Below are 18,200 nucleotides of genomic sequence, written 5' to 3' on the forward strand. Positions count from 1 at the left end.
CCTCTGCGACCCAGGAAAGGGCCCAGGACCCCACTGTGCTGGCCCCTGACCTTGGGCTTCCAGCGTCTACTACTGTGAGAAAGAAGTTTCTGTTGTCGATAAGCCACACAGCTTGTGGTGTTTTGTTGTGGCTCACACATGCCCGCATTCTCCCAAGGTATTTGGTTTCATGCCTGAAATCCTTGTTCATCCACGGCCCGCTGCTGATGGAAAATTCCAAAGGCCTGAGGGCAGCTGCACGTTCTCTCCATCCCAGGGAACTTTGCCACCAGCCCAGTCCACGGCGGTTCTGGGAAAAGGCCCTGATCTCCTTGTCCAGCTTCAGGCACCGAGGGCACGCTCCCAGCTAGCCTGGAGGTGGTTTTGCCAGATGATGGCAGCGGCAGACAGGACCAGAAGAGGAGCTTGAAGGGCCAGGGAGCTGGAAATCATGGATCTTGTTCCTGATTTCAGAACAGAGCACTGTGGCTGTCAGGGGCCTGTGTGAGGATCTGGGGATGGCCTCTCAGAGAAAATATGAATAAGTGGAAGGATATAGAATGTGGAAGATTGTAACACTCCCCAGGGTCACTGGATGCCTGACAAAGGCCTGGTCTTAGTCACAGCCGTGTTTCTGTGGTGTTTGAAGGGGCCGCTGTGAAGTGAGCCTGGTGACTCACTATCATCAGGAGCAAAAGGAAACGAGAAGAAGGCTCCTTGGTCAGTTCTGAACTGAGCCGGGAAAAATCTTTGGGTCGTCGGAGTCCCCTGAGAGGCTGTGGCTGAGGTGGGCAGACAGCCCCTCGAGAAGCTGGGCCCTGTGACTTGGGGGACTGAGGTGTTATTGGGGGTGAACCTGCACCTCTACAAGGGCCCCGGCTTCCCCAGCCCATAACCAGGTAGGTTGTTAACGAGAAGGGGTCAGAGAAACAGTGGTGGCTTTCCAAGTCAGACTTGTTAAATTGTCTCTCACACCAGGGGCCTGCCGGGCCCAGCAGGACCCCTGCCACAGGGCAGCTTCAGACACACTGAGGACGCCGGCTCGCCCGCTGATAACCTGCTCAGGCGGTTTGGTTTTCGGTCAGAGGAGCCTTCCAGGCAGGAACACGTGCTTCCTGGGTAAAGAACGCCTAACCAGCCTGAGGTTGACTGTGTCAGTCGTCTGTGCTGGGGGGAGCCCCGGGATGAATCTCTGTGACCTGTGGTCTGCTTCCGCCAGGGAGGGGCGGAAACTGCTTCGGCCAAGGGAGAGAGCTACCGTGCAGACAGAGGTGCTGGCGGCCAGCTGCCTGGCCCACGTGGAGCTTGGCTGACTCCACAGAGCAGGCTCCCAGGACCCATCTCTTTCCCTGCCCCCCAACCTCACCCCACCCCAGCCTGATCTGTTCTTACTGACTTGGCAGCTGCCACCTGGAGCACCCCTTTCCAATGCCCCGTTCGGAATCTGGTGAGGAAGAGCAAGGCAGCCCCGGGTATGGAGCTACACCAGGGACAGATAGGAGAAACACACTCACTCCAGCTGCACCCCGCCTTGTTCTTCAGAGAGTGGTCCCAGGAGCAGTAGCATCCTGTCACCTGGGAACCTGTTAGGAATGCAGGGTCCAAGCCCAGCTGGGTGATTTCTTTGCATGTGATACTTTGAGACCCCATCTCAGAGCAGTGCTCGCTCCTAGCTATATATTGTACCTTTGTGTGTGTGTGTGTGTGTGTGTGTGTGTATGTGTGCATACAAACATACAGCTCTTTATATGGAGCTGAAGGGAAAAAAAACTTTTTTTTTTTTTTTTTTCATTTTTAAAATTTTGGTCTACGGGGGAGTTTTTAGAACAGCTTTATTGCCTTGACTTTGGAATCTTTTCCATGGTCCCATTTTACCTGTGCTTCATTTACCATTCTTGTGATGCCAGCAGCCTCCAACAGGTCTTTACCAGGCTTCCAGAGTTGATGCTGGGTTTCCATTCAGCTTCCTCTGTAGCTTAGAGACCAGCTTTCCTTGTCATGGTTGGTACATCGTACTTGTTAAAAGTGACCCCACTCTGCTGCTGCTAAGTCGCTTCAGTCATGTCCGACTCTTGCGACCCCATAGACGGCAGCCCACCAGGCTCCCCCATCCCTGAGATTCTCCAGGGAAGAACACTGGAGTGGGTTGCCATTTCCTTCTCCAATGCATGAAAGTGAAAAGTGAAAGTGAAGACGTTCAGTCAGGTCCGACTCTTCGCGACCCCATGGACTGCAGCCTACCAGGCTCCTCCGTCCATGGGATTTTCCAGGCAAGAGTACTGGAGTGGGGTGCCATTGCCTTCTCCGACCCCACTGTAGTGTAAAGATTTAATGTGATGTATCATAAAATCTGATAAATTTTGGGCTAAACACCAGAATGTCAAGCTCGTGGATGTCAACGGACCTGTTTAGGAACATGCTGATCAAGCGGAATTTGGTTTGGGTGAGATGAGATATTTCCGTGAAGACGATGGAAAAAAGCAACAGGACTGAAACACTGAGCAAAAATGTCAGATGCTCCCGAAAAGCCTCCGACGCGGTGGTCTTTGACATCCCCAAAGGGCAGCAGAAGTCCTTGACCTGAGGCCTTGAGATGCTGGCGTTCCTGTCTTTCCCCCTCCAGTCCCCCTTTCAGTTTCTGTTCTCAGTTTGGAGGCAGTAGCCGTTGTGGGAGAGTCAGTGCTTTTCCTAAGCGTGGCTTCTTCCCAACCTCGCTGCCAGTGACCTGCATGCTCAGAGTCCATCCTGGCGTTGCCCTGTTGGTAGAATCACGCAGTGGGCAAGTCAGCCTCTTAATTGTTTTTTGTATCTAATATCAAAGATGTTATTTTCTGTTTCCACATTTGCTCATATTATCCAAAGTCTAGAAGACAAGTGCAGCCCCCAAATGCTATGTGTAAATGCCTGGAATATGAGAGTTTAGAGTAAGCCCTGAAATCCAGGCCCTTGCTCACTTCTAGCTGCAACATGAGTTGAATCACATGGGCCTAGAAGCCCATCTGCCCTGGGGGTTTAAGCTTAGCAACGCCTGGCGTTGGTCTTCAGAACTTCTTATTCTCTGGTCTTTGTTGTGCATATAACAACTCCTGCCAGGTGATTACAAAAATTGTTTCCTTGTGAAAAATGTCCCAGGAGAGAAAACAATGGGGCCTGGTTACCAAAGTGGAAAGAAAGTTAAAAAGTTCCCCAAAGCGATCCTACTTCCAAACTGGCATATTTGCAGAGGGCTGTAAAGATACCCCTTTTGAAGGCCAAGGGCATGGTGTCTTTTGAAGAGCCACACCCTGAGGGACACTGGCTTTGGTAACTCAGTTGCCTTTATCACTGGGCATGCTCATCATGACAGAACTGCCCAGAGAGTCCCACCCAGTGTTCATGAGCTTGTACACTACATGTTGTACCAGTAGGACCTGCTGCTGCTGCTACTGCTGCCAAGTCGCTTCAGTTGTGTCTGACTCTGTGCGACCTCATAGATGGCAGCCCACCAGGCTTCCCCGTCCCTGGGATTCTCCAGGCAAGAACACTGGAGTGGGTTGCCATCTCCTTCTCCAATGCATCAAAGTGAAAAGTGAAAGTGAAGTCACTCAGTCGTGTCGGGCTCTTAGCAACCCCATGGACTGCAGCCTACCAGGCTCCTCTGTCCGTGGGATTTTCCAGGCAAGAGTGCTGGAGTGGGGTGCCATTGCTTTCTCCGAGTAGGAGCTGAAGACCAGATAATGGAGGAGATGAGAGAGATCACCAGCCAATAATGGAGGAGGTGAAGGTGCTTCGCGTGATTCAGGCTTTCTTGGCTCAGGCTGAGGAGACTTGCTTGCAAATGAGAGCACCGGCAATGAGGGAAAGCAGGGGTGCTAAAGACTAAAATAGGTAAATGCTGTCATGCAAGAGGGGAACGAGACAAATGGCATACATTTTAGACTTGGGATATTAATATTGTTTGGAGGAAAGATTCCAGAATGACTCATCAAACGTCATTTGTGAGCGCTCAGGTTTAAAAGAGGCAATCCTGGAAGTCAGCCGAGAACCTCCAGACAAGTCATCCCCAACAGATCCTGCAGAAGCAGAGAATGTAAAATGTAAATTTCACCCAGGTTTCTGCAAAACTCTTAGCACTCTTGATGGGAAATATGTGGAACCATGGGCTGGATACTGCTGCAGTTAAATGAACTTATAACTTGAACTTGACTCAAAGCATCATTATTAGAAGAGAAATATCTACCTATGGAGAGGCTTCTGGCTGCCGGGGGGCTCACTGATTTAACATTTCTACCATGAGCTGCATGCATGTGGAGAGAGGACGCATGCCCATCAGACATTGAGATGGCACAAAGACAGGAGGGAGAATGGTGTGCAAACATTCAGAAAATATGAAGTTCTTGACCACCTAAAAAAGTGGGCCAAATGCTGCAATTCATGATTGCATTTCATTTTCACCTCCGATCTTATGGTATTATTATTTGCATTTTATAGAGAGGTCCACGGACAGTCCACTGGTAAGTGGCAGAGTCAGGCTGTAAGCCCTTTGTCAGTGTTGAAATCTGTGCACTAACCATATGCCTTGCAGCTTTCCAGATGGTATTTAATATGAGTTAAGCCCCAGATGAAGCAGATGTAATGCACAGGATGGTGGAAACATGGCTTAATGGCAGCGTGTGTAAAAAGATTTCAGCCCCTGCCAGCAAACACGTGTGTCTCTGCTTCTGCATTGTACTCCATTGACAGACATTACTAATTGATCCCAGGACCATTTTCCACTGAGTTCCAACTCATAATCCTCCCTAACTCTGCAGCAGCCCATAGAGTAAGATTGGCACAAGAGATGAAACTGATTTCCTATATGTAAGGGGTTACCATTAGCTGGTGAGCTTCCCTGGTGGCTCAGATGGTAAAACCATCTACTTGCAATGTGGGAGACCCAGGTTCGATCCCTGGGTCGGGAAGATCCCCTGGAGAAGGAAATGGCAACCCACTCCAGTACTCTTGCCTGGAAAATTCCATGGATGAAGGAACCTCGTAGGCTACAGTCCATGGGGTCACAAAGAGTCGGACACGACTGAGCAGTTTCACTTTCACTTTCATGGTTAGCTGCATACTCATTAAAACACATGCATTCTTAGGCCCCGTTAACAGGAGCCTCACATCTCCAGAAATGAAGAAGGCAGTGATGGCTCTGCTCTGCCCTTCAGAGGTTAAGTGGCATCAGGAGTCTTGCATTCAGTATTGGGAAGTCTATTTTAAAAAACACCACAGGAGGCAGGATTATGCCCATGTGAAAGGGAAGGGGATGATGAAGGGAACAGCTGGAGGAACTGAGTGTCTCTGTGTTGAAGAGTAGGGCTGGGGAACACAAGCACTTGGGGGCACCTTAGAGGCTGCCGGGCACCAGGGGTCTCTGCACAGCCCCTGAGATCAGGGTAAAACCAGCATGCTCAAGACACACAGAGAGCGGCTTCAACCCAACGAAGAAAGAAAGCTCATCAAATTCGAGTTCTCTAGCAGTATTGATTTCCTGCCACTGGGGTATTTGCACAGAGCTGGTTCTTTGCAGCCTGGGGATTGAAGGAGAGATTCTTGGAGGATGAGGAGAGTTGAGCTAATCTCTGAGCTCATATCAAACCCTCCCCTTGTTGATCCTGACCCCCGCACAACATAAAGGACACACTAGGCCAGGATCTGGGCGGTGCCCAGACCCCAAGGCAGAACTGGCAGCAGAGACACACCCATGTTGAACAGTAGCCCCTCTCACAGGTTTATTATACAGGCTAGTTTTCAGTGTCTTATATTCATTAGTTCTTTCAGTCCTCCTCACCACCCTGTGGGGTAAGTACTGTCGTTCTCTCCATTCTACAGGTGAGGAAGCTGAAACACAGAGAGGTTACGCGACTCACCACAGCCCTGGAACTTGTAGGTGATGGAACCAGGCTTATCATAATACAAAGTTATGCCGCGTTTGGAAGTAGAATTGTATGTAGCAGGCTATTTATTGTGGCGTATGTGCAGGACTGTCAGCCCCATAAAAGGGCCACGTTGAGGGTCCTCAGAGAGGAGGCAGGAGGGTGGGAATGGGCCTTGAGGGAGGAGGTTGCAGAGTAGTCAGAGGACGGGGAACGTGTGGGGGGCTGAGGGCGGTGAGCCAGGGACACAGCGGGCAGGGTACAGAGCCTCCCATGGGAAGCCACTGTGACAGGGGTCAGGCAGGCCTGGTCTAGAGGTCACGGAGAGAAGGTGGTGACAGTCCAGGGAGGGAGGAGCTCTGACTGAGACCATGTACCTTGGCATCTGTGCAGCCAGTGGCTGTCAAGCGGCGCAGGGGAAAGGCAGGGCCCATGCTGTGCCCTAGGACTCAGACCTCCGAGGTTCTGCCCAGGTGTGTAGCCCAGGCCTGCAGCTTTAATTCAAGTTTTCAGGGAGAAAATCCTGTGGCAGCTTTGCCACAGGTTGAGTTAGTTAATCTTCCTATGCCCCCAACTTCCCCATCTGTATAGTGGGTGCACTGACTTTCCCTCTTCCGTAGCATGGTTTGGAGGATTCAAGGAGCCAGTGCTGGCTTTGGTCCTGGCCTGAGCTGATGTAAACTCAGCTTTTCCCCGCTCCTCTCCTTTAAATGCAACCAAATGTACCTTGAGAATTATTCAACAGACAATAATAAAAGGGCTATGAAAGCTGGGAAGAAGAAGGCAGATTGGCTGGGGTCCTGAGGACCTGAGAAATGACAGCATGGTGAGTTCCAAGGCTTTCTTTTTACCTCCCATGTATCTGGACTTGGGACTTAGAGGTCTGTGACCTGGAACCATCAACAGATACGAACATAAAACCCAAGAACAGCCTGCTTGCTCCTTGAGCGATGGGCTGGGAAAGGCAGAGGCCCAGGAGACCTTGTGGGGAGCCCGCTACACCCCCTTCCACACACAGGATGTGTTGGGCTGGCTGAGCTGCTGGCCGCTGCATGGTGAAGCCCAGCTCGTGTCCCTCAGCCAGCGCACAGCAGGCAGCGGCCCAGGCCTGTGCCTCCTCGTCCTCATCCCAGTGGCTCAAGGAGCCCCAGCCCAGCGGCTTCCCATTCCCATGCCCCTCCCAGCAGAGGGTGTCCGGGTGACACCAGGCAGCGATGGGAGTGCCTTCCGCCCCACAGACGTCACCACAGTTAGTGAACAGGAGCCCGGGCAACACTGTTTTCAGGTACCCAGGGTTCACTCACCAGACAGCCAGCCATGCAGCCAAACACTGGCCCGGATGCAGAAGAACCAGGTCGCTCATGTATTGCTGGTGGGAAAGTAAAGTGGTATGGCTGCTCTGGAAAATGATCTGGCAGTTTCTTTTAAAACTAAGACCCAGTGGTTGTACTCCTGGGCATTTATCCAAGAGAAATAAAAACTTATTTTTACACAGAAACTTGTACATGAATGTTTATAGCAGCTTTTGGTTGTAACAGCCAAAAGCTTGAAACTACCCAGATATCTTTCAGTGGGTTAATAGTTAGACAAGTGGATACATCCATACCATGGAATACTATTCTGCAGTAAAAAAATAAATAAATAAACAGATGATGAACGCAGCCACGAGAATGATACTGAGTGAAAAAAAAAAGCCAGTCCTAAAACGATGCATACTGCCTGATTCCATTTATATAACGTTCATGGTGCAACGTAGAGATGAAAGTGTTAGTCGTGTCTGACTCTTTGTAACCCCCTGGACTGTACCTCTGTCCATGGAATTCTCCAGGCAAGAAAACTGGAGTGGGTTGCCATTTCCTTTTCCAAGGGATCTTCCCAACTGAGAGATTGAACCTGGCTTTCCTGCCTTGCAGGCAGATTCCTTACCATCTGAGCCACCAGGAAGGACGTAGAGATAGGGGACAGATTAGTGGTGGCCAGGGTTTAAGGGGTGGGGTAGGGGGTTGGCCATGGAAGTGTAGTCTATTGGTGATGCCATGACTTCCTGATTGTGCTGTGATTATGGTTTATAGGTAGCAGCGTGTGTGAAGAAATTTCCCAGAACTACACACTGAGAGTGCATGTATGAGATCTGAAGAACCACTACAGGTTGCATCCATGTTCACTCCCTGATTTTGATTCTGCACTGTAGTTATGATACCATTGGGGGTGTGTGTATGGAGGCGCAGAACCCCACCTCTGTATTTTCTTTCCAGCTCATATACATCTATAGTTATTTCAAAATTAAAAGTTTAAGAGAGAGAATGCCTTGAAGGTCTTCCAGAAATGCAGGTGTCCAGGCCACACCTCATAACAATTGAATCAGGATTTTTGCTGGTGGGATCCAGGCATCCAAAATTTTCTAAACTTCCTTTGGTGATTTGAACACACAGCCAAGTTTGAGGACCTGTCTTCACTCCCCTGAGCAGTTATCCTGGTCATCATCGGTACAGCTGCAGGAGCAGAGCCCGCCCTCTGTCTGGGCGCTGTTCAAAGCACTTTGCATCCATCATCTCATTTCACCATTGATAATGACCACTATTGTTTATGCCCGGCCAGCATCAGCTCTCCCTCCCCTTCGTGGACCAGTTCCTGTCTGATGACTCTGGAAGCACAGAAAAGGCAGAGCTTCCCCATCCTTAGCACACTCACCTCATTTTGAAAAGAGCCTGAGTGGGTTCTGGTTTGCTGCTGTCTCCATGAGTCTTCCCTGTAATGAGAGAGAAAAGGCAGGGGGTTTGGGGGAGATGGTGACATAACTTGGGTGTGTTCGTGCTTCTCAAGAGCTCTCCCTCCCCTGTTTCAGAAACAGGTCGGGATGAGTGGGCCTTGGGAAACCTCCCCCCATTGTAGTCTTTGAGTTTTCACATTTGTCTTCCTCCCACCTGTGCTGATGGGCGATGGTGCCCTAGGGAACATGGCCAATGGAGTGGGGGAAATGGGAAGCCAGAAAGCGTGGTCTGTTGGCCCCAGGGACCTGATCAGCTCCTAGGAAACCAGCAGATACGGCTCCGAGGAAGCCCTCGTGCATGTGACAGTCACAGACATTTAGGGTGACACAGAAAGAAATGACAGCTTGGAAGCAGAGGAAGTCCACGCCTACGTGGGTCTGTTTGCCCTTGTTTGACCTCAGGCCCGGGCAGTAGGGCCTGGAAGACGAGTTACAGGGCAGGTTGTTGTCTGGGGTTGGTCCTGTCATCGTTAAAGGACAGTACAGCCTTGTTGCAGGAACACTTAGCAGAGCAGGCCAGCCTGTCCCCGTTTCTTCTGCCTTCAGCGCTCGCTCTCTCCCCCCTCCCCACTCCTGCTGTCTTCATTCTAGCACTCTAAAAAGAAACTCTTTGGCTGAGAAAAATATTTATATATCTGTGACTTTGACAAGAATGAGTCCGTGTTTGGGCTGGAGGGTGAGGAAGAGAAGCAAGCATGTGAAGTCTTGCCCTCCTCTGGGGTGGGGTAGGGGAAGGAGGTAGAATCGTGCTGATGTAAGGTGGAAAGCACTCAGAGGGAACTGGTGGTCTCACCGGCTGAGCATCAGGGGCAAAAGTGACCCAAAGGGGAGGTGACCCCAAGGCCTCGAGTCCCCGTCCTGCCTTGACCTCAGGGTGCTGCGTGAAGAGTTAGAGTGTTGGTTCCTTTTCCTAAAGGATGAGCATTCTCCTGAAGATCTCCAGGTGGAGGAGGGCTCAGCCTGCAGTGTTTGTCCTAGGTGGGCCCTCTGCTGCCTTCCGTTCAGTGAGGTCACCCTGAGTCCCACCTGGAGGACACGCCTTGGTGGTGGGTGCGGCCTGAGTGATGCAGCCAGCTGCACCTTTGACAGTGCACGGCTCAGACCAGCTAGACTGCTGTCCCGGTGGCCAGATGGGACACTAATCCCTTCTGTAAACACAAGTTGAAAGCAGACATTTAAATAAAGGCCAGTATCAGGATTATTTTGTAAAAGGAATAGGATGATGGGGCACTTGGTACCCTTGCTATTTCTGGCTCCTCTTTCACTCCAAAACGCAGCAGAGTCCCACCCACCAGAGCCGAGTTGCCCGTGGTCAGAGGGGTGGGGGGCCGGGCACGGGGGCGGTGCGGGGGAGGGGATGGAGAGTGGGAGGGGACCCATGGCGGGGCAACAGCTCCCTGGTTGAGGCCGAGGAGACCCTGGAGCTGGAGGCCGTCTTCCCTGCTCCTTTCTGCCGGGGGCCGCACATTCTGGAAGATGGAGGGGCTGCTGGAACCACCCTTTATTGACACTAAGAAGCATTTTATCTGGAACACCTCTTCCTAGTACATTTCAGATGAGATCCTGTGGGGAGGGCCTCTTTTCCTGTTTTAATAACCCATTATCAACTACAAAGTTGCCGCTAGTAAAAATATCAATTATCGCTTATGCAATACTTCTGGCATTACTTGAAACCACATTCCATCCTCTTAACATGATGGTTGCTCTGGGCCAAAATTCAGAGTGGGTTTGAGGACAAGTTGTGTACACAGTCATTTAGATGGCCAAAAGAATATATTTTTATCCTGTAAATTGAATGCCAGTTAAGCAGTAGTGATTACTGCAAGAAGCTATAATTTACACCAGGGGAAGTGAAGATTTTTTTTTAAGATAAAAAGTATTGCTTAAGTAAGGCCTAAAAAAAAATAAAAGGCAAAAGAAATCGTAGTGACAAAACTTCCGAAGTCTCAACGTTGTAGAAACTTGGAGCAAACCCTTGGGTTAGAGACCTGTGAGTCCATGTATTCAGTTCCCAGGATACTTCAGAGAGCCACATAAACCACCATTTAATAATATAGCACCAGGGTGATTACTGCGCCTGAAATTTGCTCCTTAGAATTTGCAGATGAAACACTTGGGTCATGTACTTTGTCTGTGTCCAGAAGCTACAGACACTAGTGTGCTCCCTGGTCTCACCCCTAAATTGGGAATCTGGGCAGAAATGAAGAACAGTGTCAGGCTTTTGACTTTGACTAACCAGGATGTAATTGTCCTAATCTTTTGCTTGGCTGAAAACACGATGAGAACTCCTGCCATTTGTTCTGAACTTGGACTTCTCCCTGAAATTTGTGGGCAGAAGGAAAGAAAAGCAGAGGGGGACAAGAATGTGAGCTCAAATACTTGACCTGTGGCACATCGTGAAGGGAGGGGCTCGGTCAGCGCTCAGAAGGCGGGCCAGATTGTGTGTGCATGAAGGCCCGTCGCGGCTTGGAAGGGCTGGCCGCTGGCTCCGCTGAGGATGGCCTGTTTCTAGGGGTACTGTCTTAGCCCAGGGGCTACATTACACACCCCTGGGAGCCCCTGTACAATACAAGTGTCTGGCCTCTCCTCTAGAAATCTTGATTTACCTGGTGTGCGGTGGGCTCCAGGAACTGTTACGTTCAAAGTTTCCCAGGTAGCTCTCACCCGTAGTCAGGGTACAACGGTTACTAGAAGATCATTAGCAGTGGCTCTCAGGTGTGGTCCTTGGACCGGCAGCTTCAGCGTCTCTAGGGAACTTAATCGAAAGATGAATTGTCATCCCACCCTTGACCCCCACCCCTTAGACTGACCGAATCAGAAACTCTGGGGCAGAGCCCAGCCCTCTGGGTTTTCGCTGTGCACTGGGGGTCTCTAGCTGGTGCTGAAGTCTGAGAACCACTGGTCAACACTAGCAGCAGTTCTCAGACTTTAATGGACTCTAGAATCACCTGGGAGCTTCCAAAAATCCAGATGTTTGGGGTCATGCCTCACAGCAATGGAATCAGAACCTCTGGTGGTGAAGCCAGGCCTCGGGGTTTCTTCTCCAGGAGATTTATAGGATGAGAACCAGTGATTTACAGGAACTGAGTGACATCCCTCCTGGTTTTAAGATTCTGGAATTTGCCTTTGAAATTCTGTCCTGTCTCTCTAGTGTTTCATTTAGGCAGGACATAACGTGCCTTAGGTCAAGGGAGGGATGACAGAGCCCGTTTTGTTTTGATGGAGGGGGTGGCTGCTTGCTTGTGAGACCACTGCTCAGAGAAGGACTCCCCGGGCTCTGCTGTGAGGCTCCCAGCTCACCCTGCCCCCTGCACGACAGGCGCAGAGACCGTAGAGCCGTGGGGTGGAGACTTGCAAGAGGAATTCCTAGATACCGCCCAGCTGACTGGCTTTGGTGCAGTCTGTTCTGTCAGTTTAGGAATACTCATCAGCACCTTCTGTGTGGCTAGTGCTGGGCCTGTCTGTGGGGAGGCTCTGGGCTGCTGAGGTGTAAAAAATGGCAAATTCTACCCGCAAGGAGGCCTTGAAAGAAAGGCCTTAGGAGGGGTCCCTCTTAGCTGGGAAGGGCCAAGGCTGCTGAGAACGGCAGTCTGTGCCTTACAGGAAGGGGAGGCTTTTGGCCCGCAGGGAGGTTGGGAAGGGGTGCCCACACCGAGGTGGTGGGCAGGCAAAGGCCCTGGGATAGAGGGTCTGGAGGCGGGGTCACTGGGGGTAACACCCCCTCAGGCCTGCTGACCCCGTGGCATGCATTTCACAGCTGGGAGCTGGGGTGGAGTGCACACCCCACCCCCGACCTCACCCTACCCCAGTTCCTGGTCAGAGAGGAAAAGGCCGATCAAGTAATGAGGCCATAAAGCCCCTGCTGATGTGTGGTTTCAGGGAAGGAAGGGAGTGAGGGTCATTAGGGGCAGGAAGCAGCCTGTCCTTAACTGGCCTTCTGTCTGGGGCATCCTGTGCCCTTTGATGTTCCTGAGGGGCCTTTGAACTTTGAGAAGCTGCAGGTTCTCTGAGCGGCAGGTCCCCCTGCAGTCAGCTAATCCTCTCCCGGCACCACCTTTGAAGGGGTAGGAAGTGCTGGGGGCTGCTTTCCAACACCCATTAAAACACCAGCCCCTGGAGGAACTGGGGACAGAGATTGCCTCCAGGTCTGGGGTAGGGGAGCGAAAGGGGGCCTAGGGAGCTACTCTAGGGGAGGGGGGACTCAGGTTTCAGTTTATACTCCTTTGTCTCTTTGAATTTCTGCCAGACACTTGTTTTAGCTACTCCACACCAGGGCTCCTCCTGTTGGCTAAGAAAATCCCTCCCTGAGAGATCAGGCAGTTGTTATTGTTTGTTAGTGGAAAGCTTATTAATACACTTCTAAGCAGTCAAAGTTGCTAAGTCTAGGTGGGACTGAAAAGAATGTTGTCTGGTTAAGGGATATCAACTGTTAAAAAGGAAACAAACACTCACTGTCCTTTGGTTTCTTTGCGGCGAGGGAGGGGGATGGGAGGATGGTGGAGGAAGGCCTATGAAACCAATGAATTTAGAGCATTTCTTTTAAGTTAGTACTTTTAAAACATGGTTATTTTGAAGGCTAACTATGAGGTTTTCCACAACCAAACCAAATTTCATTCTGAAGTCTGTAGATGATCTTTGAATGATTCCCGGTTTAAGCCCCTAGACTCTGGCCCAGTCCGCATTCACAGGGTGGCTGGGTTGGACAAAGGCAGAACCGGTGAGGTAGACCAGAAATCTGATTTCAGACCAGAACAAGGGAGACTCTTGGTTCTGGGAAGACTTGCTGTAACTGGCTGTGAAGTATTGGGTGGTCTCACCTCTCTCTGGGCTCCAGATTCCACATAGACACAGACAGAGGGGGCTTCAAGAGCCCATGAAGTGGTTAAACTCCTATGGTTCTTAAAGGAATTAATATCCTGAGCATCAAGTTCCTGGCGATTTGTTTTTAATGTGCGAATTTTTCAAGTACCAAAAAGGAGAGGCAGGACGAATATCATAGAGCACTTCAGGGTTCCCAACCCTGCCCCCACACTCTGGGTGTTATTCCCTGACCTCACTGCACCCGCCAGCATCTCAGGGACCTGGGTACGTTTGTCTCCCTCTCCCACCCTCGCCCTCCGACCCTCAGGTGTAGATGGGGGTTGGGAGGGTAGGAATGATGCTATTAGGTTGGTGAAAAAGTAATTGTGGTTTTGGACCATGAACACAAAATCATTATAACTAGGCTCCAACATAACTTTATTAATCAAAATAGAAACCATTAAAATCAACACATTTTTGCCGATGAGAGATAAATTAGTTTATTCCCATAGCATAAAAATCTGTGCATCGGGATTTGATGAACTCTTGGAAAGCATTTTCTGCCTGCTGCTGGTTGTGAAAGCATTTTCCCTGCAAAAAGTTTTTGAGATGCTTGAAGAAATGGTAGTCTCTTAGCAAGAGGTCAAGTGAATATGGCAGATGAGGCAAACCTTTGTAGCCCAATTCATTCAACTTTTGGAGCATTGGTTGTGCGACATGCAGTTGGACATTGTCATGAAGAAGAATTGGGCCCTTGTTAACCAATGCCAGCTGTAGGCCTTGCAGTTTTTGGCTCATCTCATAGATTTGCTGAGTATACTTCTCAGATGTAATAGTTTCACCAGGATTCAGAAAGCTGAGTAGGTTAGATGGGCAGCTGACCACTAGACAGTGATCATGACCTTTTTTTGGTGCAAGTTTAACTTTGGAGCTTAAACTTCGGAGTTTCTTCTCAGTCCAACCACTGAGCTGGTCATTGCTGGTGGTTGTATAAAATCCACTTTGCGTCATATGTCACAATCTAGTCAAGAAATGGTTTGTTGTTGAGTAGAATAAGAGAAGATGATGCTTCAAAATGACAAGTTTTTTGATTTGCAGTCAGCTCATGAGGCACCCACTTGTCAAGCTCTTTCACCTTTCCAATTTGCTTCAAATGCTGAATGCCCCTAAGATGGTTGACACTGAGTTCTTCAGCAACTTCTTTTGTAGTTTTAAGAGGATCAACTTTGATGATCCTCTCAGTTGGTCGCTGTCACCTTCCAGTGGCTGGCCAGTGCATTCCTCATCTTCAAAGCTCTTGTCTCCTTTGCAAAACTCTTGAACAACCACTGTACTGTACATTTGTTAGCAGTTCCTGAGCCAAATGCATTGTTGATGCTGTGATTTGTCTCTACTACAGACAGCTAACCCAGGGCCCCAGGACATGGCAGGGGCCCTTCGCCTCACTGCAGCGCTCTGCTGTGTGGGCCCCAGAGGCCCAGGGGCTTCGACCTTGACCTTCTGAAGCACTCCACAGGAGGCAGTACAGAGGACTCATGGGGACTGTAGGTGGCCCTGAAACCGAGAAATCCCTCCCTGTTAACACACCGTTCTCCCACCTGCGGTGCACAGGAGGTTCTGTCTTGACATCCGGAGCTGGGGGATAACCAGGACTGACTTCTTTGGAATCTTTCAGCCATCTTTCTGTTTCCTGCCCTGTTCAGCCTGGTGCCCACAGGGCCTTCTGAGAAATTACACTGTAGGCTAAGCAGCAGAAGGCATATTTTTCTGACTCTCACCCCATCTCCCAGTTTCCTTCAAAACATAAGTGCCAGCCCTCTGTTCAGGCAGACTTTCCTTGGCATGACCTTGGGAGCACACTGCATGCAGGGAAACACTTTGTACTCTTCAGCTCCCTTGCTGTGTTCTTGCTTGACAAGCCAGAGAGCCGCCCTGGAACCAAAATTCAGAGTTGGTCCCCCCAGCCCTGTGGGATGCCGTTGGCAGACCAGGAGGGGCGAGTGGAGCCACGGGCTCAGACCCACTTATGCTGCATTAGCCTGAGTCCTCGGAACCCACCCCGTGCTCCACGTTGGCCTCCAGTTAGCACAGCCAGGCCTAAGGGAAGGCCCACTGCAGACTTGAAGGAGACTACGGGTGACTGCAGCTAAATTAAAAGACGCTTACTCCCGGGAAGAAAAGTTATGGCCAACCTAGACAGCATATTAAAAAGCAGAGACATTACTTTGCCAACAGAGGTCCATCTAGTCATAGCTATGGTTTTTCCAGTAGTCATGTATGGATGTGAGAGTAGAAAGCTGAGGGCCAAAGAATTGATGCTTTTGAACTGTAGGGTTGCAGAAGACTCTTGAAGTCCCCTGGACTGCAAGGAGATCCAACCAGTCCATCCTAAAGGAAATCAGTCCTGGGTGTTTATTGGAAGGACTGATGTTGAAGCTGAAACTCCAATACTCTGGCCACCTGATGCGAAGAGCTGACTCATTGGAAAAGACCCTGATGCTTGGAGGTATTGGGGACAGGAGGAGAAGGGGACGACAGAGGATGAGATGGTTGGATGGCATCACCGACTCAATGGACATGAGTTTGAGTAAACTCTGGGAGTTGGTGATGGATAGGAGGCCTGGCATGCTGTGGTCCATGGGGTCTCAGAGTTGGACACGACTGAATGAACTGAATGGAACTGAAGGGGTGCCAATGAACCATCATGCAATTTGGGAGGGAAGCTGAGCCTGACTGCTGCTGCTGTAGCATCTTCACAGGCTTCAGAGCGTTCTCAACTTCAGGTCACGTGGGCCCTTTCCTGGGGCCTTTCTGCACTCCAGGCCCAGAGCAGGCCACACCAGGGATGTGGGACCAGGATGACATTCATGTCAGTGGTTAATTTGAGAAGAGTGTAGTGTTTTTGTGAAGTCTTCTGAAATAAAAATGGTTTCTTCAATAAATTATCTTTCTTTAAGAAGCTAAGGAGATCCTCGCAGAACTGCTTAGCATTAGAAATAACCTCCTTTGTTTTGCCCTGTTACAATCCACTATTCACTTTTTTAGTTAGCGAGTGAAGGCTTGTGATCTTATGCCATTCTTGAGAAAATTCATTTGCAACTGAGAATGTCCCAGATTTAATTGCATGTAAGAGGCCTCTGTGGGAGGTCATTGAGAGAATCCCTCTTTTCAGACATCGTGGTCTAAAGCAATTTAGACTGATATCCTTCATTATCCTGGGTGTTCTGTAAAGCCTTTGTAGATCTCTAGGTTCTTCTCTTCTAATCCATCACATCACAGTCCTGCAATTTGAGGGCTTAGCACAGATGGCACCATCAGCACAACCATTTTAGAGGAGAAATAGGCATGAGGTCATACAAAGAGTCAGTGTGAGTCAGCATGGCTCCCTTCTCTAAATCCCCATGACTTTCAGCTTCTGGTGTCTGCACCTGGCACTGAGTCTTCTCCAGTTGTGTCATCAGGTTGTCTTATCTCTCTAAATGTCTGTAAGCCTGTAAGGACTCTGTGGGCCTGCATATACTCGTGCACCCAAGTGGTGACATTGGCAGTTCCTGGCACAGTGGTGGTACTCAGGGTCATTGAATTAGATTCTTATCTCTGCCTGTACAGTTCAGTGTGGTAGCAGTTAGCCACAAGTAGGCCTTTAAATTTATCTCAATTAAAATTTAATAAAATCAGAGTTTCGGTTCTCCAGCCATACTAGCACATTCCAAGTGTTCCTAGGCCACACGTGGCCAGTGGCTGCCATACTGGATAGTCACACAGGGACTGTCGCATCATTACACTACTTCTGACTTGTCTGTGATCCCTGCCAGATTGTGGGCTTCCTGCAGGCAGGGCTGTGTGTGCCCCTCAGTGCTGTGTCCCAGGTACCCTGAGAGTGCCAGTATAGGTTAGGGCCCACCCAGCTCTTACTGGAACAAAGAGTAGCAGCTCTGTCTTACATCGTACTTAGTCTTCTAGATCAAGAATCACAAAATAATTCCATTTTGAACTGGAAAACCCCTTGAATCCCTGGTTCAAGCCCCTCACTTCCCAGCTAGGAGAACAGTCCTATTGAGTTAGGAATTTTGCCTCAGCTCCCCCAAATAACTGGAGCAGGTCTTTAATATCAACCATGACCTCTGTCTTTTTGGAGCATCACTCTTTCCACTGTATTAGACTGTCTTTAGTGTTTACTTTGAGATGGTAGCAAGAAGGCCTCTTAAAATGATTATTTAGAAGAAAGTGTCCTTAAGCTGACCAAGTTTACCTACCTGCAAGCAGTCTAGAACAGATGTATCCAGTGTGCGAATATTAGTAGTATTTCCATGAGTTTTTGGACTAGGATAAAGGTCCTCATGTTCTAACTAACATTTTGCATTGTTTGGAAGTCCATCAAACTTCATAAGGTAAGAAATGAGATATAAAGCTTGAAAGGGAAGAAGCAAAGCAGTAGTGGCTAACTACAAAATGTAGTGGCTAAGTACATTTTGTAAGGGAATCACCTGGCAAACGTTTGAAGCAGTGAGTATTCATCGGATTGCAAGTCACGCGACATACAGTTATCCGTGGTTTTCTTATTTATACACAAGCAGCCATCAGTTGTGGAAGAATAAAAAATGGACCTTGCTTACAACTTCAACCGCAGATGTGGAATACCCAGGAATGATGCTGATAACAAAAAGGAAAAAGGAAGACCATGATGATACAAACTGTAAAACTTTGCCAAAGGATATTCAAGAAAGCCTGAAAAAATGAAAAGGTGCCCGCATGTC

At 49.5% G+C, this 18,200-nt stretch overlaps 1 protein-coding gene and 1 long non-coding RNA gene across 4 annotated transcripts in view; one reads left to right on the plus strand and one right to left on the minus strand.

The window, feature by feature from the left end:
• Positions 1-18,200, plus strand: part of ADAMTS17 (ADAM metallopeptidase with thrombospondin type 1 motif 17) — a 410,186-nt gene that overhangs the window by 183,244 nt on the left and 208,742 nt on the right. The window lies entirely within an intron of this gene.
• LOC132343325 (uncharacterized) lies at positions 1,743-7,268 on the minus strand. Its single transcript, XR_009492084.1, has 2 exons — positions 7,178-7,268; positions 1,743-2,735 (listed from the first exon to the last, which is right to left on the minus strand). It is a non-coding gene; the product is annotated as an uncharacterized lncRNA (long non-coding RNA).

The sequence above is a fragment of the Bos taurus genome, chromosome 21, assembly GCF_002263795.3.
Source record: "Bos taurus isolate L1 Dominette 01449 registration number 42190680 breed Hereford chromosome 21, ARS-UCD2.0, whole genome shotgun sequence".
NCBI classification, from domain to species: Eukaryota; Metazoa; Chordata; class Mammalia; order Artiodactyla; family Bovidae; genus Bos; species Bos taurus.